This window comes from Protopterus annectens, chromosome 15.part0 (genome assembly GCF_019279795.1).
Source record: "Protopterus annectens isolate FY-2018-M chromosome 15.part0, PAN1.0, whole genome shotgun sequence".
Classification (NCBI taxonomy): domain Eukaryota; kingdom Metazoa; phylum Chordata; order Ceratodontiformes; family Protopteridae; genus Protopterus; species Protopterus annectens.
This window is the reverse complement of record NC_056749.1, coordinates 23,979,339-24,002,956: the sequence shown is the minus strand read 5'-3', so window position 1 is coordinate 24,002,956 and position 23,618 is coordinate 23,979,339.

The following is a 23,618-nucleotide window of genomic DNA, read 5'->3' as shown; positions in this document are numbered from 1 at the left end:
TCAGTTATACAGTACTCAGAGGGCCATACACTATATCGACTGCCGACTTGTAGGCTGTCCTTTAAAATGCTAACATCGTAAGGCTAGTAAGGAGCTTAACATTCAGTATTTCAGCAGTGAAAAGTCTACAGACAAGCTTATTTTGTACAGTTGCTGAAATTGGGTACTAGTATTAGGCTGGGAGAACACTCTAAACTCCTATCGTGTTGCTACAGTTGTTAAACAGAAGGGCGGCAAAACTAAGTCAGCAAAGTTCATTCAAATTGCTATATGTTATCTAAATTAGCTGTTTCCTTACTAGTAAAACCATATTCAGCATGTAAGCAGCATGTATGCTTTCTGTATTTAACACGCTACCTAACAACTGGCGAATCCGTTGCATAAACCTTCAGTTCCGTGTATAAACACAGTATAAACACACTCGGTGACTCAACACTAATCTACTATGGCTTTATCCGTTCACAGCGACCAGTCTTACCTAGTGTTAGTTGCACCTGGAGAATTTCAGACTCATTGTGTTGGGTAACTAGCCTGGTGGTGTGAATATCCTTGGTGAATATTGACACTCCTCCACCTTTAGCATTTTGGTCCTGGTTTCGTGGCCGAAAAGTGTGGTAAGAGTTGTTTGTAGCCTGGTATTGCAGGGGTGCTCTCTGGAGCCTTGAACCAGGTTTCAGTTACTGCATAGATATCGATGTTCTCCATTTTTAGGAGTGCCTCGAGAGAGTGCATTTTGAGGTTTAGACTTCTAGCATTGAGTAGCATTACCTTCAGATTTTGCATGCATGTACCTGTTATGGAGGTGGTTTTGTCTTTTGAACTTTGCCTAAAAAAGGCACTATAGGGGTGGCAAGAGCCTTAGCCAGTCAAAAGGAGACATGCAGTGTCACAATGGACTATGGTTCCTTAAACTGCATGTCTCCTTTTGACTGTTTTGAAACATTTTTCATTACTCTATATTTTATTTCTCACTGTGGATGATGTATAGCTGCAGCACAAATGTGTAATTTACACTGGGCTGTGCATGCTATATAAACGGAGTGTGCACTATTCAGTGCACTGCAGGACTATAACAAGACTCAAGTGATCCCTAAAAAAATATCTCTGAGTGCTGTACTGTGCATCTGTGCTTCAGACCATCTTCTGATGGTAGTTTAAGTTCAACCCAACCCATAAATCATGAAATTTTGATCGTTGCTGTGATATGACATGGTTATTTAAAAAGAATGGTTCCCCTCACACTATATTCTGTTTATACAGCCCTTCCTAACACAAGAAGCTGATATTTGTGGTTCCTCATATTTCCATTGTAATTTATTTCTCTGTCTCTGTTACATGTCTGCTACAGGCTCATAAATAATGCACTTAAAATTGTATCCACATATTTTTTTTTCTGTAAATTGAAATAGCCACACAAAATCAATAGTTTCTTAAACTTTATCACATGAACTAAAATGCTGACTAAATCTATAAAACAGTGACAAATTCTAGTCATGTCCCAGGCACTGTATGTGATAAGAGAAGCTTGAATTAATCATCTTCCATATAATTAATTACTCTAAGCTCACAGCCATCACCCTTGGATATGTGTTAAGCATTTTTGATCTTGGCTCCTGGATTAAACAATAGGTGCCATCAAAGGTGAAAATGATCATATTCAGCTTGATGAGGCACTAACTACACTGTCTTCTGCACTGATCCCTAATTTTCATTTAAGTGAATGAGAGGCATAAATTATAGGCTGTTTACAATGTGTCCATTTGTTCAATGCATTTCTTTATTTGAGTTTGTCAGCTAAGTAATGCACTCACTCATTACAAAGTAGTGAGTTTAGGCATAGCCTGGTTGCTTCCTGTGGAGAATTGTCAGATTTTTTTTTTTCTAGTTCATGTATTTATTGGAGCACGAGGGGGGTGGTTGATGGCCCTCTTTAGGAGTTGATGAATTTGTATCACTTTCTACAGAATTCAGCTCTGAGAACACATCGTCACAACATAAGGCTGTATGAGAGGTTAGTGCTGACTCTTTTTCTTGACTATTAATATTATTTCTTTAGAATTTTAGGTTTTTTATTGGTGGTGACAGTGGGATTATGATTTGAACTTGGTAGGTTTTGTGAAAGGAAGACTTCTGACTTTGGGTTATGTTGTGGTAAGTTTCTTTTTATAGACAATGGCTATGTTTTATTGTTTTGGGAGTAGGTTGGTTATGTGAAGGCCATTTAGGTTCATAGGTAAGTACTAACTAGGCTATCTGCCTGAGGGCATCTATAAGCCTAGCCAGAATGTGTTGGCTTTTACTGCCCCCTTAGATTAGTTGCATGTGCCTCTGTCCAGCAGAGCCACTGCAGTGATCCCCGGGTTAAATTTTCTGTTTCCCATCCACTCCTCAAGGTTTCTCTTGAAGAGTGTTAGTAAGGGGCTCTGCCTAGTGTAGATTGGAATCCTGTTCCAAAGCATGGGGACTCTATGGGACAGGAATCTATCCCTCCAGCACGTCCTATTTATCGTTGTGGTGGGGGTTAGAGCCCTAGAGCATGTGGCTCTTGGGGATTTGTTTTTTTTTTAGGTGGAGCATGTCCATCAATTCTGTGTTGGACATGGCCTTGTATGTCAGGCAGAGATCACCTCCCTTATCCTCATGCTATCCCAATTTCTGCCGAATAGCTGCATACTTGAGCTGTTTGGTTAGCTGTTACATACCTACATCAACTTTATTACAAGCTGAGCTAAGTACAAACTTGCAGTGTTATAAGATAGCACTGCATTTTATTTTTTCTGTTTTATTGTTTCATTGAATTTTGTGTTAAAAATAGTACTGCATTGAAGAAATGATCAGCTTTCTAGAAGGCAGACTTTATACCACACAGGTACATTACAGGTAAGTGATTTTTTTTTTTAATGCTTGTGAAATTCCTATTTAAATCCTGATGAATTATTTATGTAATGTATGTGCTGTGTGCAACTGCTGGAGGAGCAGATAAGTAAAGTTATGAATGGATTGTACATTCTTTTGTAACATTTTGTGATTTTAATAGTTTAAAAGTTTGTAAACTAGGGTTCGCTTATTACAGATTGCCCATTTTATTGCATATTATACCATGATCCCCCCAAAACGTGCACGCTAATTGGCCAGCGTGCCCGTTGTAAATCGAGTTATACTAATGGAAAAAGGTCCGGTCGCCCGGACTTTTTTCCATTAGTATAACTCGTTTTTTAAAACACTGTCTCGCTATGTTAAATGGGTTTAACATAGCGAGACAGCTTTAAAATAAGCAACGGAGATGTCCGTTGCTTATTTTAAAACTGTCTCGCTATGTTAAACTCATTTAACATAGCGAGACAGTTTTTAAAAACGGAGAAAGCAAGATCTCCGTTGCTTTTTTTTAGTGTCTCGCTATGTTAAATGAGTTTAACATAGCGAGACAGTTTTAAAATAAGCAACGGAGATGTCCGTTGCTTATTTTAAAACTGTCTCGCTATGTTAAACTCATTTAACATAGCGAGACATAGCAACGGAGATCTTGCTTTCTCCGTTGCTTTACAACTCTGATGTACTGCGCAGGCGCAGTACATCAGAACTGCCGCGGATGCCAGACATCTGCGGAAGGGCAGTAAACAGGCATTATACTATGCCATTATTTAAGAAAAGTAATAGTTTCTTTTCTTAAATAATGTCATGGTATAATAGCAATAACCCACTTCTGGGTGTGGGTAAATTTAGCATTACCCACACCCAGGCGTGGGTTATTGCTATAGTATATGCAACAAGTTGTTTTCAATGTGTGTGAGATTTTCTCACATTTTGTTTACTTCTAGTTGTTTAACTCTGTTAGGCCAGGCTATTTCTTTTTAACAAGTGTTATTTGATAGCCAAACCCTTGTATATAATATTTTCTACAGATTGTAGAGACATTTTTATACTTGTGTACACATATAAAGTTCTTTGCAACTTTTTATACAGACTAGGCAAGCATTTGTATATTTATCTAGGATATATTTATAAATGTATGCTTTTTTCTGTGTGTGTGTGTGTGTGTGTGTGTGTGTGTGTCTGTGTGCGTGTGTGTGCGTGTGTATAAATGTACAGGCCTTTATGTATGTGCAGTTTGGGAGTAGTCCTGTATTGTCTGAGGTAGGAATGTGACTGTCTAGCTGTAGCTAGCTTCCTGATAATGATCTTATTATCTGCATTTAGACATTTAGTGGCATAATCAAAAATTAGTGACATGGCCTTTCACCTTCAACAGGTCTACAACCGTTTTTTTACATAAGAATGTTTCCACCCCAGCAATAGATGATACAATGCCTTTTCTGGGGTTTTGTGGAAAGGGGTCCATGTGCAGTTTTGGAATGGTTCTTAGCAGCTACCCCCCCCCCCATAAGACATGCACAAAAGAGGGTGCTGGTCACTGGCATTGTTGTAGAGGTAGACTCCCCTATCATGGCTTCTTGGTTCCTGTCTCTGCGCTAGTTGGCTATCCAGTGGGTGACTATAGGGGGTTTATTGACAATTTCAAGAGCCGAGCAACTATACCCAAGTGGAGTATTGTGATTAATGCCCTGGCCAGACTAAGGTAGGCAGTATGCACAATTTTGTCCTTATCCATTGCACTGGTGACCATCTCTAACAAGTGTACTAGGTGAAGTAAACATGGCTTGCCCTTGATAAAAACCAAACTGGTTTATATCCAATGTCTGAAAGTTTCTTATGTTATCATTCAGCATAGCCATGATAACTCAGATTAACAGATTGTGATTAGGCTAACAACCCATGGTGACCTTTCTAAGCCCAACCAAATTTTACCAAAAGAATAATGTTGTCCTGTATCTGAGTAGGACATTGAGAGCCAGTCATTTATAAGCTACCTCTAGCTGTAAGGGACATGGGTGCCTGGCCCAGTATAAATTTCCTATTCCCTATCCATGGTCTAGGTTGGGCATAAACTGGGTAAGAGACAAACAGCTTAACATGGATATGAAGCCTGTTCCATGGGAAGGGCAGTCTCTAGGACACATATCTGTCTCCCTGACATGTTCTGTTTATGTAACAGACAAATGTCAGATCCCTAGACATTGTACTTTTGGTAATCTTTGACTTATAAATATGTAGAGAATTCATAAGTGTGTGGTTTGCAGATTCCTTGTAAACCAGGCATAAATCACCCCACAGCAATCTATAGGAGACTGAGTAGAGGAAAAGGACTTCGAGGCACTCTGCATAAGGCAGGTTTGTTATGTCTTGTATTCTTTGTGTAAAGAACCTCTGAGATCACTCTAGTTGATGCATATGCCTGATCAGATACATCCCAAAGGGAGGATTGTACTCTATGATCTGAAAAGGATAGAATACAGTGGAATAATGACATCTTTGGATCTAGATGCCATGCCCTTACTTATAAGTTGTACAACATAAAAGGACTTTTTATACCGACTATTGGATGTGGTGGTCAGAAGTAAGGCTACTGTTATGTGCATATCCAGATCCCTTTACTATGGGTCGACTCTGAGGGGAGTATTATCAACATGGTAATTAGGTTGGATGGTTGACTTCCCAAGGGGTACAATTATGCATTTCTCAGCATTTAGTTTGACCATGGCTTTGGCACTAATTGTTAGTCATTGATAGACAACCTTGAAGAATGCTATTGTCTGCAGGGGAGTCAATGATAACCCACAGCTTGCAATTATCTGTGAACTTAATCAGCTATAAACCTTCAGCATTTGCTTCCATTTCAGAGAAACCAATGGCAAAAAGGAGTGGGCCCAGTAAAGAGCCCTGGGGGACTCCACTAATTACTGGCCTCTTGGTGGAGGTGGCCTCACCTATTTTGACCTCCTGGGTCCTATCAGTGAGCCCATTGTCTATCCAGCAGGTGATGAAAGGGTTTATACCTAAATTAGTGCACTTGTCTATAATGCCCGAGTGAGATATTGTATCAAAAGCCTTGGACAGGTCAAGGTAAGCTGTGTGAATAGTCTTACCATCATCCAATGCTTTGGTGACCCTTTCAAAAAAGTCCACCAGATTTAATAGACATGACCTTCATTTAACAAAGCCGAACTGTGATGGGTCCAGTGTTTGCAGGTTACCTACGTCCTCAATCTTTACATGCCTTTCTGTATGAAACTAGTCAAGCTTATGTGTCAGTAGTTTCCTGTGTCTGTGGATGGCTATTCCTTTAGTAGGGGTACAGCAGCTGCAGTCTTCATTCCTGTGGCACAAAGCCTATTTGAAGGCTACAATTAAATAAACATTATAGTACATCAGGCAGGTAATGTTCCATGCTACTAAGAAGGCATCCTGGGATACTATCTGGGTCCACGGATGCAATATTTTTGGCTTTGGAGACTGCATTAAAGACCTGTTTCCTGCTGATGGTCGGAACTCATTTTTAAGAGATGTCCGGGTAAGAAAAAGAGCAACACTGAAGATGAATTTCTTGGCCAGTAGATGTGTTATACCCTTCAGCTCGGTATAAGTCACTCCATTTATAATCAATTCAGCACATTGTTGTGTATTGCCTTTGAGGCTGTGGACATAGCTTGAGTCCCTTGTGACTATCCCCCGTGTGGGGGGCTACTTTAACTCAACTCTGTCTTTGATAACGAGCCAGGGGGGCCTTTCTAAGCCTAACCAAATTTTACCAAAAGAATAATGATGTCCTGTATCTGAATAGGACATTAATCTTCCATGTTGCTTGTTTAGTTTGATGAGGAGTTCTCTTGCTGGGCATTGCACCTCCTATTTTTGGCCATGACTTTCTTCTCTTTTTGATATAACCTGTTGATGCTGGGCTTCCACCAGGGTGGCTTTTTTTTTGTTCTGTCCTTTTTTGGCTAAGTATTGCTGTCTTCACATAGATGTATGCACAATTGAGAAGGGTTTTTGTGAGTATTTCTGCATAGACAGCAGTGTTCCCTGGGTTTGGGGGGGGGTCTTGAAACTTTGCCAATGTGTCACTTAATAGTAGGGAGTTTGCCTTGGATTAATTCCTAAAAGTTGCAGGGTTAGTTGGTGTCCCAGGTTTTATTCTGGAGGAGACAACTTTATGGTGGACCTGACCCTTGAGGATGGTACACGTCAGAGGGTGCAATGTTCATGCATGTTGGTGGGGAATATGTTAAGCATGTTTTCACCCATAGTGTACTTATGGGTTAACTGGTCCTGGGAATTTGCATTGACATAGTCAAGTTATCTTTGGGCCTGAACATTTGGAGTCCTGTGTGATTCCTGTTTTTTTATGGGGTAGTTGAAGTTACCCATGAGCATGGTGTTAGCTCAAATGAAGAGCGATTCTAGTTTATTCAAGTAAGTGGTGTGGGTTTCCTGGGTCATGAAGGGGGGTCTGTAGCTTGCAAAGATATGATATGGGTGAGATACCTTCACCTTTTGTCTCTTTCTATGCAGTTAATGTGTGGAAAGCATTATAGCCCTGCACTCCCGGACTGCTTTTCACAGCTTTAACCATGTCTTAGTAACTGTACAGATGTTTGCAGTCTTCTCCAAGGCGAGGAAAGCTTGCAGGTAATAGAGTTTTTTGTTCAGATTTTGGTCAATGAGCAGCGAGTCCTTTAGATTATCCTGGGGTGGTTTAGCTATACTGGCTGGTTAAGCAGGTTGGCAGTGCTTAAAAAAGGCCTTTATGGGGATGGTTAAAGTTGTAGTTAATGTCTGAGAGCTAACAGGGAACAGGTGTGGACTATACCCGGTGAAGCATCATGGTTTGACAACCATATCCTCCCAGGACAACAAATATTGTCCCCCCCCCCCTTTGAATGATACAAAAAATGATGCCAGTTGTTAGTCATCTTTTGTATGCATTTTGGCATCATCCTTGAAAAAAGTGGAATGGTGCTCATTGCTAGGCTCATACTGGCGTGGGACACATTTTGTGTTCCACTACAGCTCTGTTCATGTAGTCCAGGGACATATGTGTCAGGTCATTTATGCCCACATGGACTATGAGACATACTGATATCTGTTTTTTCAATTACCTGAGTACCCTAAGAAGGGTGTTATCCTTCATTTTTGTCATTTCCTGCATTTCTGTGCAATATGCAACTGGGATTTCCTTTCAGTTATAGAAATTAATTATCCCAGGGATATATAAGTACACATTTTGGTGATATTTAATTTTAGGATGCTCCTTCCCCTGACTGCGCTGGCAGTGGGCAGCGTCAACTGAGTGACAGCAGTATACAACTGAGGACATAACTGAATGGCAGGGGTATATGCTATTAATGACAGTGAAGCCTTGAAAAGAAATGTCAACACCATGATCATGTAGAAATTTTACATCCAAGAGAAATAATGGCTTTTATCTTTCATTACATATTTACTTGGGGTACCTTGCTGTTGTTGTTGTCTTTCAGCTCTTCCCGGTTAGGGGTCGCCACAGTGGAAATCCGGTCCGCTAATGATTGGTAGTAGATTTTCATGATGCCGAGTTGCCAGCTCGATGCCCAACCTTCAACAAAGGCACGCCCATTCACGCATGTCTTTTGGAACGCCACTCGACCTGCAGGGAGGACATCCAGACTCCACACAGAAGGCACTCCTTGCACACTAGCTGAGAATCAAATGGGAGAACTTCTTGCTGTGAGGCAACAATGCTACTGCTGCACCACCGCGGATACTTGGGGTACCTTACTAATTATTATTATTTTGAACCTGTTAAAATAAATGATATTCAGGTGTAGACCAATTAATTATTATATTAAAATTTGATACTGTTTTACATCTCTGCCTCAGAAGTGTAGAGATTTAGTCCTTTTGGTTTGGTTTTAGGTTTTGGAATCAAATAGTGATTTAAGTACCTTTTTACTGATTTTACCTTTGCGACTGCATATTCTCGCCGAAAAGCGAGTTGAAACTGCTCTTTTGCTTAAAATAAGCTTGTTACTGCAATTAGTATTACCTGGACTTTGAAATTGTCTTTTTCTGTTTGAATTAACTGTTGAGGCTGCTCACTCAAGTGCGCTAGCCTGTGTAAAGTATTTACTGTGTTTTGTCTGCTATCTGCCTAAAAAAGAAAAAAAAACAAAAAAATATCCTTGTTTCCCGCCTTTTCTGAGCTAGAATAGTCCTTAAAACAGGTTTTGCTGTATTCTGGACTTTAGTGCAGTTCCTGTGTTGCCCATATCCTTATTTGGATAGGAGGAAGCTTCTCTATTCATCAGTGGGAGTGGGGAGCTTTGAGCAGCCTATCTGTCCCTGGAGGAGTGGTCTCAGCCCAGAAACTTGTTGTTTATTGGCCGTTTTGGGCTAATTCCTAACTCTTTCAAGTCCCCTGCTTAAAAGCCCGCTTGGCACAGTTTTTGCGCTTGTTCCGACTCAGCAAAACTCCTCATGGTCCTGCAGAGTGGTGCTAGCAGCAGAGAGACGAAAAAGAGTGGCTGCTACCTGATTTAAGTACCTTTTTACTGCTTTTACCTTTGCGACTGCATATTCTCGTCGAAAAGCGAGTTGAAACTGCTCTTTTGCTTAAAATAAGCTTGTTACTGCAATTAGTATTACCTGGACTTTGAAATTGTCTTTTTCTGTTTGAATTAACTGTTGAGGCTGCTCACTCAAGTGCGCTAGCCTGTGTAAAGTATTTACTGTGTTTTTTTCTGCTATCTGCCTAAAAAAGAAAAACACAAAAAAAAATCCTTATTTCCCGCCTTTTCTGAGCTAGAATAGACCTTAATACAGGTTTTGCTGTATTATGGACTTTAGTGCAGTTCCTATGTTGCCCATATCCTTACTTGGATAGGAGGAAGCTTCTCTGTTCACCAGGGGGAGTGGGGAGCTTTGAGCAGCCTATCTGTCCCTGGAGGAGTGGTCTCAGCCAAGAAACTTGTTGTTTATTGGCTGTTTTGGGCTAATTCCTATCTCTTTTAAGTCCCCTGCTTAAAAATCCACTTTAGCGTGGTTTGCGCATAGCGCAGCATCGGGCAGCGCCGCTTAAACAGGTTTAGACTTTTACTGGCTCCACGAAGTCTGCTCTTCACTTTTTCCCTTGGAACTGATCTAAATCTCAAAGGAAGCACTCTATTTTCATTTTAAAGCCTTGCACTTGCTCTTATAAGTAATCTTATAAGCAAAATACCAATAAACTTAAGCACTACACCCTCTTATGCTCTTTTTAAGCACTTAACACCCTATAGATCCCTTCTGATCAGTCAAAAAGTAATTCATTATAATATCCTGCCATGTCCAAAGGTCAGTTTCGGGTATACTCTCCAGTCCAGCTGGTGAATCTGGGAATCTTGAGGCAATGTTACAACTGTCTTATGTACACAGACAACCCTCTCTGTATGTGAGAGATGCAACTATATAGCCAAACTGGAGGCTGAGCTCTCTCAACCCAGGACTGACACAGTCAGTCAGGAGGAGAAGGTAACCACGCACAGTCAGTCAGGAGGAGAAGGTAACCACACACACCACAAATCTAGTCTCACATAGACCTATCGCAACAGCAAACCAAACACAAACACACAAAAACATACTCAGAGGCTCCAAATAAAAATCTGCCCAAGCAGCAGAGACCTCCAAAGCAGACATCCAAACAACCGCTACCCCACAACAATACCCACGCATCACATAGTTCACAAAATCAGTGTGCCACAGTCACAGCCCTTAAGGCTAAACAACACACCTAATACACTTGTAATAGGTGACTCTATTGTCAGACACACTGACTTCCCAATCACCAGAGTGAACAAGGAGGTCACTGTAAGCTGCCTGTAAGGGGCCAGGATCCACCACATAACACAAGCACTCAGGTCACTCCAGAGCAAGTACAAATATGACTCCGTCATTGTCCATGCAGGTGTGAATGACCTGAGATGTACCTCCCTGGACTACATGAAGAGAGACAGAGGCGCTCTCTGATCATGTAGCTCAGGCTGGTATGACCCTGATCTTGAGTAGCATCTTACCCTCATCAAGAATGACGCCACAGTATAAAGACAAAACGATCAATTTTAAAAATTGGCTAAAGTATGGGTGTCATTCAAAGGGGATACAGTGTCTGTCAGCCTGGGATGACATGCTCGACAAGCCACGTTGCTTCACTAGGGATGGCTTGCACCTGTCACCCCTGGGCTTTGGAATACTGGCTAAGGCCCTTGCCACCCCCATAGTGCTTTTTTTAGGCAAGGCTCAAAAGACAAACCCACCTCCATAGACAACACAAGGAAAAAGAAACTAAGGGTAATGGTGCTCAACGCCAGAAGTCTAAACCTCAAGATGCACGCACTTGAGGCTCTCCTCAGTATGGAGAATATTGATATCTGTGCAGTAACAGAAACCTGGTTCAAGGCTCCCGAGAGCACCCCAGCACTACCAGGTTATATCTCCTACCATGCTTTTCGGCCCCAAAACTCGGACCGAACCACAAAAGGAGGGGGAGTATCCATATTTATCAAAGATACCCACACCTCCAGGTTAGTGGCACTGCATGAAGCATCGGAGACCATCCATGTGCAACTAACAGTGGGCAAAACTGCCTTTCAGTTTGTAGCCTGCTACAGACCACCCTCCCAAACTCAGGAACCCCACTCAGCTTTCCTGAGAACACTGGAAAATATGAAGGTCTCTCCAAACACCATCACATTGGGTGACTTCAACTACCCAAACATAAACTGGGAGCACTACTCAAGCCCCAACACCCTCGCCCAATGGTTCCTAGAATTTATAAACTCAAATGCCATGGAACTGGTCACCACTCCCACAACAGGGGAAAACATATTGGACCTGATCATCACCAACATGGGGGCTCTATGTTCCATACCAGAGGTATACCCCTCATTGGTAAGATCTGACCATAAATTAATCTCACTGGACATCCTTATCCCATTCCCCACCCCCAGCCAAGGAAATCACGGTGAAGAACTTCTCAAAAGCAAACTTCACACTTCTCAATACTGAGGTGGAATCCTTCAAAGCCCCCGGGCCAGCGGAAAATACGGCCCAAACTGCAGAAACTTTACAAACGCATTCTGTGGACACCTATAGGAATGCATGGATCGTGCTATCCCAAATAAAACCAAGACTCACTCCTCCAAAGGCAGGAGACCTGTCTGGTGGACAGCTATACAACAGAAGGAGGAAGCTACTACATGATAGAGCAAAATCCCAAAAAGGTAAGGCATCTCTGATCAGTACTAGCAAGAAATTACGATCCCTCATAAAATCATGTAAGGCCAGCTTTTAAAGAAAAATTGCACAAGATGCTAAAGATAATCACAAGGCCTTCTTCAGTTATGTCAGGAACCTGGGTGGCAACTCCCAGATATGCTCTGAGTTAGTGCAAAATGACAAAAAATAAACTGAACCCACAGACATTGCCAACATCCTGGCAGACAGGTTCAGTGCAAACTTCTCCCCCCCAAAAGAGCAAATATCTATCCCAACAGAATGTAGCCTCCCTGACGTCACAGATGCACAGGTGAGAGCTGCCCTCTCCAAAGCAAAAAAACACAGCATCAATGGGACTGGACAGTGTCCCGGGCTGCGTCTTACACGAGCTTCAAGAAGAATTGAACCCTCATATAAAGTCACTGTTCAATCTCAGCCTCACTGCAGGATATGTACCCAAGGAATGGCGTACAGCAACAGTGGTCCCACTCCACAAAGGTGGTGTCACAACAGACCCCGGAAACTATCACCCTATAAGCCTGACTAGCCTGGTCTGCAAAGCTATGGAGCGTATCATCATGGAACTCATAAACAAAGACATTGGGAACCTCCAAACACTGGATCCCACCTAATTCGGCTTTGTTAAGGGCAGATCTTGCCTCTTGAATCTGGTCAACCTCTTTGAAACAGTTACCAAGGCAATAGATGAAGGGAAGGTAGTCCACACAGCCTACCTGGACCTTGCAAAAGCCTTAGACACAATACCCCACTTGGGCATCATAAATAAGCTAACCAGCTTAAATATCAACCCCTATGTCACAAGATGGGCTGCAAACTGGCTCAGGGATAGAACCCACATGGTCAGAATTGCAAGTGCCATGTCAGACTCTAAACCAGTTACAAGTGGCATCCCACAAGGCTCAGTCCTGGGACCTCTCTTGTTCGGTATATATTTCTCGGAGGTACAGGCTAACATGGGAGGACTATGGCTGACCAATTTTGCAGATGACTGCAAACTGGGTGCCATAATCAACTCGCCGACTGACACAAGCATCCTCTAAAAGGGTCTCACAGAGACGGATAACTGGTGCCAGAGCCATGGCCTAAAGCTAAATGCCAAAAAGTGCATAGTCATCCCCTTTGGGAAAACAAAGTGCCCACAAACTACCACATAGGTGGAAATCCATTAAGTACGGAAGAAGTAATTAGGGATTTGGGGACCCAAGTAGATAGCAATCTCTCCTTTGACAATCAGTTGCCAAAGTGGTTAGAAAGACCTTCTATATAGCCCACCTTATCACAAAAGGGTTCACATCTAGATCAAGAGAGATCATTGTGCCCCTCTACTCATCACTCATCAGGCCCATAGTTGAATACAATGCCCCATTTGGGATGTACCTTACCCGACACCTGCAGCAACTGGAAAGACCCCAAAAGTACCTCACCAAGAGGATCAAGGGACTCAAACAAATGCCCTACACAGTTAGGCTAAAGAAACTCCAGCTCTACTCAGTTGCTTACCACCTACTCAGAGGCGATCTGTGCCTGACGTATAAAGCCATGCCCAACCCAGATTTAATGGACATGCTCCACCTCAGGAAATCCAAATCCTGTAGAGCTACATGCTCCAGAGACTTAAACCTCAGCACAGAAATAAATAGGACATGCTGGAGGGACAGATTCATATCCCAGAGGCTCCCCTCACTCTGGAACAAAATCCCAATCCATGTTAGGCAGAGACCCTCAATGACCCTCAAGAGAAATCTTGACGAGTGAATGGGAGATCGTAGGTTTACCCCGGGGATCTCTTCTGTGTCCCTACTAGACAGAGGCACAGTAAACTAACCTTAAAAGGGCTATCTTCTGTGACCTACTATACAGCGGCACAGTCAAATAATCTAAAAGGGTGGCGAAGGCCAAACACACTCTGGATAGGCTTATAAATGCCCTAGGGCAGATAGCCTAATATCAACCTATGAACCTATGAATAATTAATTTGGATGAGTTACTCACATTTTGAGGTTTTGCTGAGTTCCATTTTAGCATCACTGCTTCTGTGTGCACTTGCATCAGTCCCGCTGTAGTAGGCATGACAGTTCCATTATAGCATCACTGCTTCTGTGTGCACTTGCATCAGTCCCGCTGTAGTAGGCATGACAGTATAACAAGGTAAGCAATATAGCATACCCATAACCAAAAGTCTGTGACAGAAGTGGTATGCATAGCAGTGAATAAGATACGCACACAAGTAAGGTTATTTAATAAGTAAAATTACATTTTCCAACTTTAAGACATTTTTTAGTTTTATTAATTGCAGCCCTAATGTGTGTCTGTGTGTGTGTGTCTGTGTGTGTCTGTGTGTGTCTGTGTGTCTGTGTGTGTGTCTGTGTGTGTGTCTGTGTGTGTGTCTGTGTGTGTGTCTGTGTGTCTGTGTGTGTGTCTATATATGATAAAGGTGAACATGACTTAGCAATAATACTTGGGACATCTTATGTTCAGAGTGCTCTGACAGTTCAGATACACCCTCATCTAGCACTATAACTCCTCTTCTTGTACATATAAAGAGAGTTGCCATGTCCATATCTTATGAGTTTTTGCAACCGTCCAATCTCCAACGTTAAACTGGTAAACTGGTATCATTCCTTTTTACGTAGGCAGTAACAGGTTCAATACTGGCCTGAGACACTGGTTGAACCAGCTATGCTTCTGGTAACAACCTCAGAAGATCTCATTTATATTTTACAATTTTCTAGAATCAAATTTATTCAAGCATTGGAAGTTGATGGGTAGATTTTTATCTTAGATTTTACTGTAAAGTATTTCTTGATGAATAATGCTTCGATTATTGAAGATCAGTTTGAAATTTTGATGGCAGGATCATCTCCAGCTTCATGGTTTTTACTGCTGCATGCCCAAGGGACTAATTAAGTTGCTACTGAGAACTTCAACAACTCTGTTAGATATAATCTCCCCAGCAGTGTAACTGTTTTAATAGGGATCTGTGTTATAACATCGGCTTGACAAAATATTGATGATCATAACATCCAACCCACGTTATCAAAACATCAGGCAACATGGACTTCCCAGAAAGTCAAATGTTAGACCATGACAAATAAATGTTTTTGCAGAAGGGTAGGCCCCCTGAACCCCCAAACCTTGCAAATTACATATCAACTCTGAGATCACACTACAATTCTTTATGGGCAGAACCCCAATATCCACTGTGCCATGATCTCACTCAACCCCTTCTTGCATTGTGTGATGTTTTGATGTTCGACTTTGAGGCATTGATGTTGTGGTGTTTCAACAATATGGGTTTGATATGAACATCGGCATTTTAGCGAGTCAGTGTTCTACCGCAGACCTATTTTACTAGATGATACTATCTGCGTATTTTTTTTTACACTTATAGTATGTAGAACTTATGTTGTTGCAAAGAACAAAAGGAAGGTTGCATAATGTCATAGCTTTCATCAATTAATTATGCAATACAGAAATGTTCTGCAATATTGTCAAGTTTAAGATATAGCTTATACAAGGTCCATATTTTTAATAGGATATTATTAGGGGATCTAAGCAGAGTATCAAGACTGTGTGTGTGTGTGTGTGTGTGTGTGTGTGTGTGTGTGTGTGTGTGTGTGTGTGTGTGTGTGTGTGTATGTGTGTGTGTGTGAATAACGTGACTATGTTCACTATATTCAGTAACCCAGCTTCAGGCCTAGCATCACGGTCAGTTTATGTCGATTGCCCTTCTACTTCTTAGATGTTGAGATCACCACGTATTTCTATACTGAGTCCTTACATCAGATCATTGTTGGACTGAATGTAAGTTTCCCTGTGCTTCTAACCTTTAGTTCTATACAGCAATAACATGAAGACAGAAACTTCTTCAGCAAGATTTCTATTATAAGTAATCTGTCAAAATAAATGGTGAAAGCTAGATGCTACCTAAATCATGCAGACAGGATGATATTGGGGTACAGCCTACCACAAAAAGGGTCTTGACATGGTTCCACCTGCTGCCATAAGACAGTTAATGAAGGGCTGGTCAGAATATGAAGAAAGTACAGTTTTGTACCTACCATAAATGTAGATGTCCGAACTGGATAGCATCTGCAGTCATAACAAGTGGGTTGTCCTGTCGTCAGGCAGCCCTGCAGTCGGCCGGATTCCAAAGTCCGGGTCCGGCTTCGGCTGATGTCGCACTCCACCCGACGTCATCTCTGTTGGTCTTCGGGTATAAAAGCATCAGCCAACGCCATTTTCCTCAGTGTTTCTTGCCCCAGATGCCAGTAGCCCTCTTGCAGGCTAAAATTTGGATAGATGCCAATGTTTCCAAATAGATAGAGGTAAACACAACAATAAGCATATATGTACATATATACAAACAAATACACCATAAAGACTCCCCAACAGCTAGCTATTAGGAGGGTAAACACCCTAGGAGTACCACAGAGGGAAGGAGGAGGGTAATCCTGACTGCAGATGCTATCCAGTTCGGACATCTACATTTATGGTAGGTACAAAACTGTACTATGTCCTTCATGGATGCATCTGCAGTCATAACAAGTGGGTAGAATACCATAGCCAACTAGGGAGGAGGATAAAAGTAGATTATGGTGTGTTTAGGATCCCTTGCAGTACAGCAGTGGCAAACCCTGCTCGGGATCTGGAATATAGAGGCAAATTATAATGCTTGGCAAATGTATGCACGGAGGTCCAAGTAGCCGCCTCAATAATGTCTTTGGTTGCCACTCCTCGTAAGAAGGCTGTGGTAGTGGCTGTTGCCCTTGTAGAATGAGGTCTTATGTTCTGTGGAATTGGTTTTCCATGGAAGGAGTAACAGTATCGTATGCAATTTCCTATCCATTTGGAGATTGTCTGTTTGGAAATAGCTTTTCCTTCCCTTCCTGTTGCATAGGCTACAAAAGTTGGTCAGTCTTTCTGCTATGTTTTGATCTGTCCAAGTAGTAGCGTAGCTGTCTATGTACATCCAAGCTATGCAGTATTCTTTCGCCTCTGTTTTGTGGGTTGGGAAAGAAGGTAGGTAGGTGGATTGCCTGGTTTAAAGACACTCTGGATACCACCTTGGGCATAAATGTAGGATTAGTCCTCATGGACACTCTATCTTGGTGGAAGATTAGGAAGGGTTGCACTGCCATTAAGGCCTGTAGTTCTGAAACCCTCCTTGCTGAAGTAATTGCCAGTAGGAAAGCAGTTTTCCATGACAGGTGTTGTAGGTCTGCTGTTGCTGCTGGTTCAAAGGGTGAGAGTGTCAACTTTCCTAGCACAAAGTTTAAATCCCAAGCTGGTAATGGTGGTTTCCTTGGAGGTTTTACATTCTTGATTCCTCTGAGGAACTGCCTGAGCAAAGGGTGCGAAAAAACTGGTGGATCAAAGCTGTATTCTGCTGAAATAGCTGATGCATGTATCTTGATGGAGGAGTAGGACAGGCCTTAATGAAGAAGTTCGGCCAGATACTCCAGAATGTTAGGCATATCTATGTTTGACACATCTTTTCCTCTTTCTGTACTCCAAATGACAAACCTTTTCCATTTTCCAGCATAGTTCCTTCTTGTTGAAGGTCTGCGTGCTTCAAGAATAATGTCTTTAACTCTTTGGGAAAGTTCTGGATTAGCTGCTGCTATGTGATGTTCCATGCAGTCAGTTGCAGCGTTTTAGGTTTGGATGTATGATGCTGTAGTTGTTCTGAGTTAACATCAAAGGCATCAGGGTATTGGCCACATATTGCTCGAGACATGCTCTTCAGTAGTGGGTACCAGTGTTGTCTTGGCCAGTTTGGAGCTATCAGGATTATCCTTGGATGTTCTTCCTTGATTTTTAGTAGTACCTTGTGTATCAAAGGAAGAGGTGGGAATGCATATGCTGTTAGGCCTTTCCAGTTGAAGGAGAGTGAGTCCACTTTCCATGCTAGTGGGTGGAATGTCCTTGTGCAGAAGTTTTTGAGCTGGTCATTGAGAGGTGATGTGAATAGGTCTATGTGTGGCACTCCCCATTTCTTGAGATGGTCTTGAAGATGTCCGGGTGCAGCTTCCATTCGTGGGCATCAGTGGTTCTGCTTAATATGTCTGCTAGAGTATTGTCTTTCCCGGTACAAATATTGCCTGTAACTGAATGTTGTAGCTGAGTGCCAGGGTCCACAGCTCCAAGGTCATTCTGCATAGGGGTATGAATGAGTGCCTCCCTGTTTGTTGATGTACCACATGACTGTGGTGTTGTCTGTCCTTATCATCAACTGGCCCTCTTTGAGAAATGGTTTGAACTTTTGGATTGCCAGTTTTACTGCCAGCATTTCTTTTAGATTGATGTGCAGGTGAAGTTGATCCTGTGTCCACAATCCTTGCACGCATTTGTCCAGCATGTGGGCCCCCATCCTAGGTCTGAAGCGTCTGTTGTGATGGTCTGGCTTGGTTGACATCTGCGAAAGGGTAGGCCTGGGTTTGACTGGCATGCCTGAGCCCACCATAGGAACTCCTGTTTTAAGCATGGAATTAGTGGGATTTCTGTTTCTAGACTGTGTCTGTGTTGGGACCATAAATTCTTTAGGTACCACTGTAGTTTCCTCATATGTAGTCTGGCAAATGGGACCAAGATTATGCATGATGCCATGAAGCCCAAGGCCTGCAGAACTTTTCTTGCTGTTAACTTGTTCAGTTTTGTTAGTGCCAAGAAGTAAAGAGGAAGTTCTTTTTGTTTTCTGTAGACAGGAATGCTATTTGCTGTATTGTGTCCAATTCTACGCCCAAGAATGTCCTTGTTTGGGATGTTATCAGCCTTGACTTTTGTAAATTGACTGTGTATCCCAGTCCTTGTAGCAAGTAAATGACCCTTTGTAAATCTGTTGTCAGCTTGCTTTTGTTGTCCCCTTGTAGCAGGCAGTCGTCCAGGTATGGGTAAATTTGAATTCCTGTAGTCTGCAATGGCGATTACTGATGCCAGGCATTTTGTGAATACTCTGGGCAGTAGATAAGCCAAAGGGCAATGCTGAGAATTGATAGTGCTCTGATCCTGCAAGAAATCTGAGGTATCTTCTGCAGATTGGTCGAATGGGGACATGCAGGTATGCCTCCTTGAGATCTAGAGTTACCAGCCAAGACTCCTTGCCCAGCATGGGAAGAAGTTGCTGTAGGGTCAGCATTTTGAATTTTGGGACAATGATGTATGTATTTAAGGTGGACAGGTCGAGAATTGGTCTCCAACTTTTTCCTTTCTTGGAACTAGGAATAGTCTGGAGTAGAACCCCTTTCCTTGTTCTGCTGTTGGCACTCTTTCCACAGCTCTCATGTTTGCTAACTCCATTATCTGGCGTAGAGCCTCTGTTTTTGATTTGGAGGTAGATTTGGCATTCCTCTTTGACTGGTAAAGTGTGGAAGTGAAACCGTAACCTTGATCTATGGTTTGTAAAATCCACTTGTCTTTTGTTATGTAGTGCCAGTTCTTTGAAAATAAGGTTAACTTTCCGCCTAGAGGAGCTGCTATTTGTTCCCTGGTAGGCGGATTTAGGATTAAGTCACTGTGGTTGTGCTGATGTAGTGGCAGTGGCTGTGTCTGTGCCTCTGTTGTTACCTTGCCACTGTCGTCCTCTGTAGGCACCTCCTCTGGATTGGTTTCTGCCTCTGGAACGTCTATTCCTGCCCCTTTGAAATTTTGTGGAGTCAGGAAAGGACCAATTTTGGCAGGCCAGTTCCTGCTAAACCTTGGGGTTGAACCTGCAGGAAATCTTTAACAGTTTGAACAGATTTTGCCTTTTCTTCCATTTTCTTCATAACCTGCTGGGCAGGTGTACCAAACAAACTTGTCTTGTCCATAGGAGCATCTAGCAACTTAGCTTTAACATGATCCGGTAAAGCTTGTTCCTTTAGCCATGCATGCCTTCTTATCACTGTGCCTGTCATGGCTGATCTAAATGAAGCCTCCAGTGCATCATAGCCACATTTTAAGGAATGGTTGCTAACCTGTTGTATGTTATTTACCATCTCTAATACATATTTCTTATCAAGAGATTCATCAGTGGTTAGTTTTTAGTTAACTGATCAAGCATAAACTCTTGGTATTGTATCATGTGAAACTGACAGTTTAAAGCTCTAGCTGAGAGAGTAGCTGAAGTGTAGACCTTTTTACCCCATCTGTCTAGTGACCTTGCTTCCCTTTCAGAAGGAATAGGGTTTTTAGCTGTGGTCGTGGCTACTGCCTTGGGACCCTGGGATATAGTTTCTGGGTCTGCAAGTGGGGCCTTGTAAAGGTGGTGATGAGTATCTGGCACCCTGTAAAATCTGTCTGGTTTGGCAGGGGCTGGGGGTAAAGAATCTGGAGCGGAGCAAACATCATTGAAAGCATCATCCACCACAGAGAGAACAGGAGGTATAGCTAAGGGCCTGTGCTGTGGGAGGTGCAGAAAGGTCCTAAGTCTTTTCTGGAGTCTGAAAAATCCTGTTGCTGCCATTGGAACTGTTCTCGCATGGCATGCAAGGTTTCCCCAAAGGAGAATTCTTCTGGTGGGGAAGCAGCTGGAATGGATTCTTCAGCATCAGAATCTTCAAAATTGGAGAAGGGAGCCTCAGGCTGGTCAGTTATGTCTGATTCATCAGCAGAATCATCAGAAGACACAGGCTCGGGGGGCTCTGCCCTAGGTCTCTTCTCTGGGGGCTGAGAGGCCCTGTCTGGGTGAGATTGAGATCCTCTAATTAAAGAAATTAAATCTTCTGCCAAAGAAAGCATTTGAGAACTAGAAGAGGGCCTGGATGTGGGGGGTTTAACAGGCACTGTTTTAGTAGTCTTGGCTGCTTTAGCCCTGGCGAAGGCCTTAATGGACATGGCAGCTGGAGGCCTAGCAGCACCACGTGCTGGGGTAGAGACATCCAAGGGATGGTGTCTGATAAGTCAACCACCGTAGTGGGTAAAATTTCTGAGGTCGATTCAAGAGTTGTAGCAGGGGCCTCAGTTGTAAGAATAGGTTCAGCTGTACTTTGAGCAGTTTTCTCGGTTTCGCGAAACCGAGACACTCATGATTTGCTTTACCGTGGTTTCGGCCGAAACCGCGGACCGCGAGTGTCGGTCTTTATCTTTGCGTTTTTGGGGGTAGTCGGAGGATCCGGCGGCATAAGGTACGCAAAATCAGAACCGAAAAACTGTTCTGCAAACTCCGATCGGCGCCTAAGCGTGTCGGTTGAAAGAGGCACAGGCCAAACAGCCTGCTACGTCGTGGGCTGGGCCTAAACAAGGCAGACAGTAAGAGTGGAAATCTTTATGAGGTATTTGTTTCCCACAGGTTAAACAATTGTTAACTTTTCTGACATCGGCTGAGGCAAGAAAGAGTCCCCAACGGGGTACTTAGCTTTAGAAGTCTTCGAAGTAGTATTCGGTAGAAGTAATCTCTGGATCTGACCGACCGGCACTTGCGAACAGCTTCTGCTTGGCCACGGCAAGAAAGACTGGGGAAAATGGCGGCTGATGCTTTTATACCCGAAGACCAACAGAGATGACGTCGGGTGGAGTGCGACATCAGCCGAAGCCGGACCCGGACTTTGGAATCCGGCCGACTGCAGGGCTGCCTGACGACAGGACAACCCACTTGTTATGACTGCAGATGCATCCATGAAGGACATCTGGTCAGAATAAACTTATAGAGGGTGAATATGCAACAAAGTCTAGAAGATTTAGGATCTTCGCCTGGAAATGTTTACATAGGTATTTTTATACCCAATGTAGACTCCAAAGAATTTTTCCTGAGGTGGATAGCAAATGCTGGAAGTGTGATGGGCAAGAAAGAGGTAGCTGGGAACATATTTTTTGGAGGTGTGATGAGCTGGCAAACTTTTGGGAGTACCTGCAGGCTGCTGTGTTGGAGATGCTGGGTGGGCAGATTGGACTGACTGGAGAGATGATTTCCAGCCATAGCGACAGTCTCTAAATTTAATAGTTTAAAACACAACGTAACACTTAGCGCTTTCACCCAATCTTTTCCTGGGCTTCTTCAGAGTGAAGTCATAACATAAATCATCTCATTTAAATAAACACAAATCACATGATCATTCATTCTTCCATATTAAAGAAACATGTTAAAAATCTTTTCAGTACATAAACAGTACCTAAGCTAAAATGGAGAGCTATTAATGCCTTTTCTCTACATGTCACAAAAATATTTACAATAAGTCTTAATAATACATTAAAAAAGTTATTCCACCCTACAATAAAAATTAATTTAGCTTAGGTACTGTTTATATACTGAGTGAGTATGAGCAAATACCACTGTCTGACATTGTCTGGGTGATTAAACTATTCATTGCATTGCACATTTTAACATGTGAGTAACAATCACATGTCACATTAAGTGTTTGATTAACTGATTATAGATGCATAATACTAATAATGCCCATTGCTAATCAGGTAGGTCCACTAGATACACAATCCCTTCTCAGAGGCAACCCGGGAACAATGTCTGGTTAAGTGACTTGCTCAGAACACACAATAGGGCTAAGGGAATCAAACCCTGTTCCAGAGAAACTACAGCTTTAATCCTCAATGCCAGCTGTCCTCAAGTAAAACATTATCTTGATTTTTTAACTAATCCTGTAAGACAATTGAAATAATAATTACTCTCTCTAGAGTAGTCTAAGTCCTCAAAGGTGTATTTCACACTGAATGACATCAGCAGGTTTACCAAAGTAGGGCATTTCAACTGTACTGCGAGTGACTAGCCTAAAATGCATTGCTCCCTACACAGACAGTGAGACACACACAAAACATCCACAACAGACTTGTGCGGGTATAGAACCCCTGACCAAGGCCTATCTCACACTATGGCATGGAGCAGTTATAGGTCACACCACATGGATTACTAAAGAACTTTCTCCCCAAAGTTGCATTTCACAATGAATGACATCAGCAGGATTGGCAAAGTAGAGCATTTGAAATGTACTGCGAGTGAGTAGCCTATGATGCATTGCTCCATACACAGACATTGAAACACACACAAAACATCCAGAACTGCCATGGGTGGAGATAGAATCCTACCACAGTTCTAAATCACACTACAGCAGTATGCAGTTACAGGACGTGCTACAGAAATTACTGGGCTATGACTTTCCCAGAGGTGTATTTCTAGGTGAGTGACATCAGCAGCCTTGCCAAAGTCAAGTATATGAATTATGGAGTGTGAGTAGCCTAAAAACATTGTTATCTATTCAGTCAGACACACACACAAATGCCAGGTCTGGGGTTAGAACACCTACCTAACTACTTTATCACACTACAGCAGTATACAGTTACAGGACACACTACAGAGATTACTAGGCTATTACTTTCCCAGAGTTGTATTTCTAGGTGAGTGACATCAGCAGCCTTGGCAAAGTGGAGTATATGAATTGTACGGCGTGTGAGTGGCCTAAAAAGCATTGCTCTCTACTCAGTCAGACACACACAGATTCACACACAAACACAGTTCCCAGGTCTGGGGGTAGAACACCTACCTA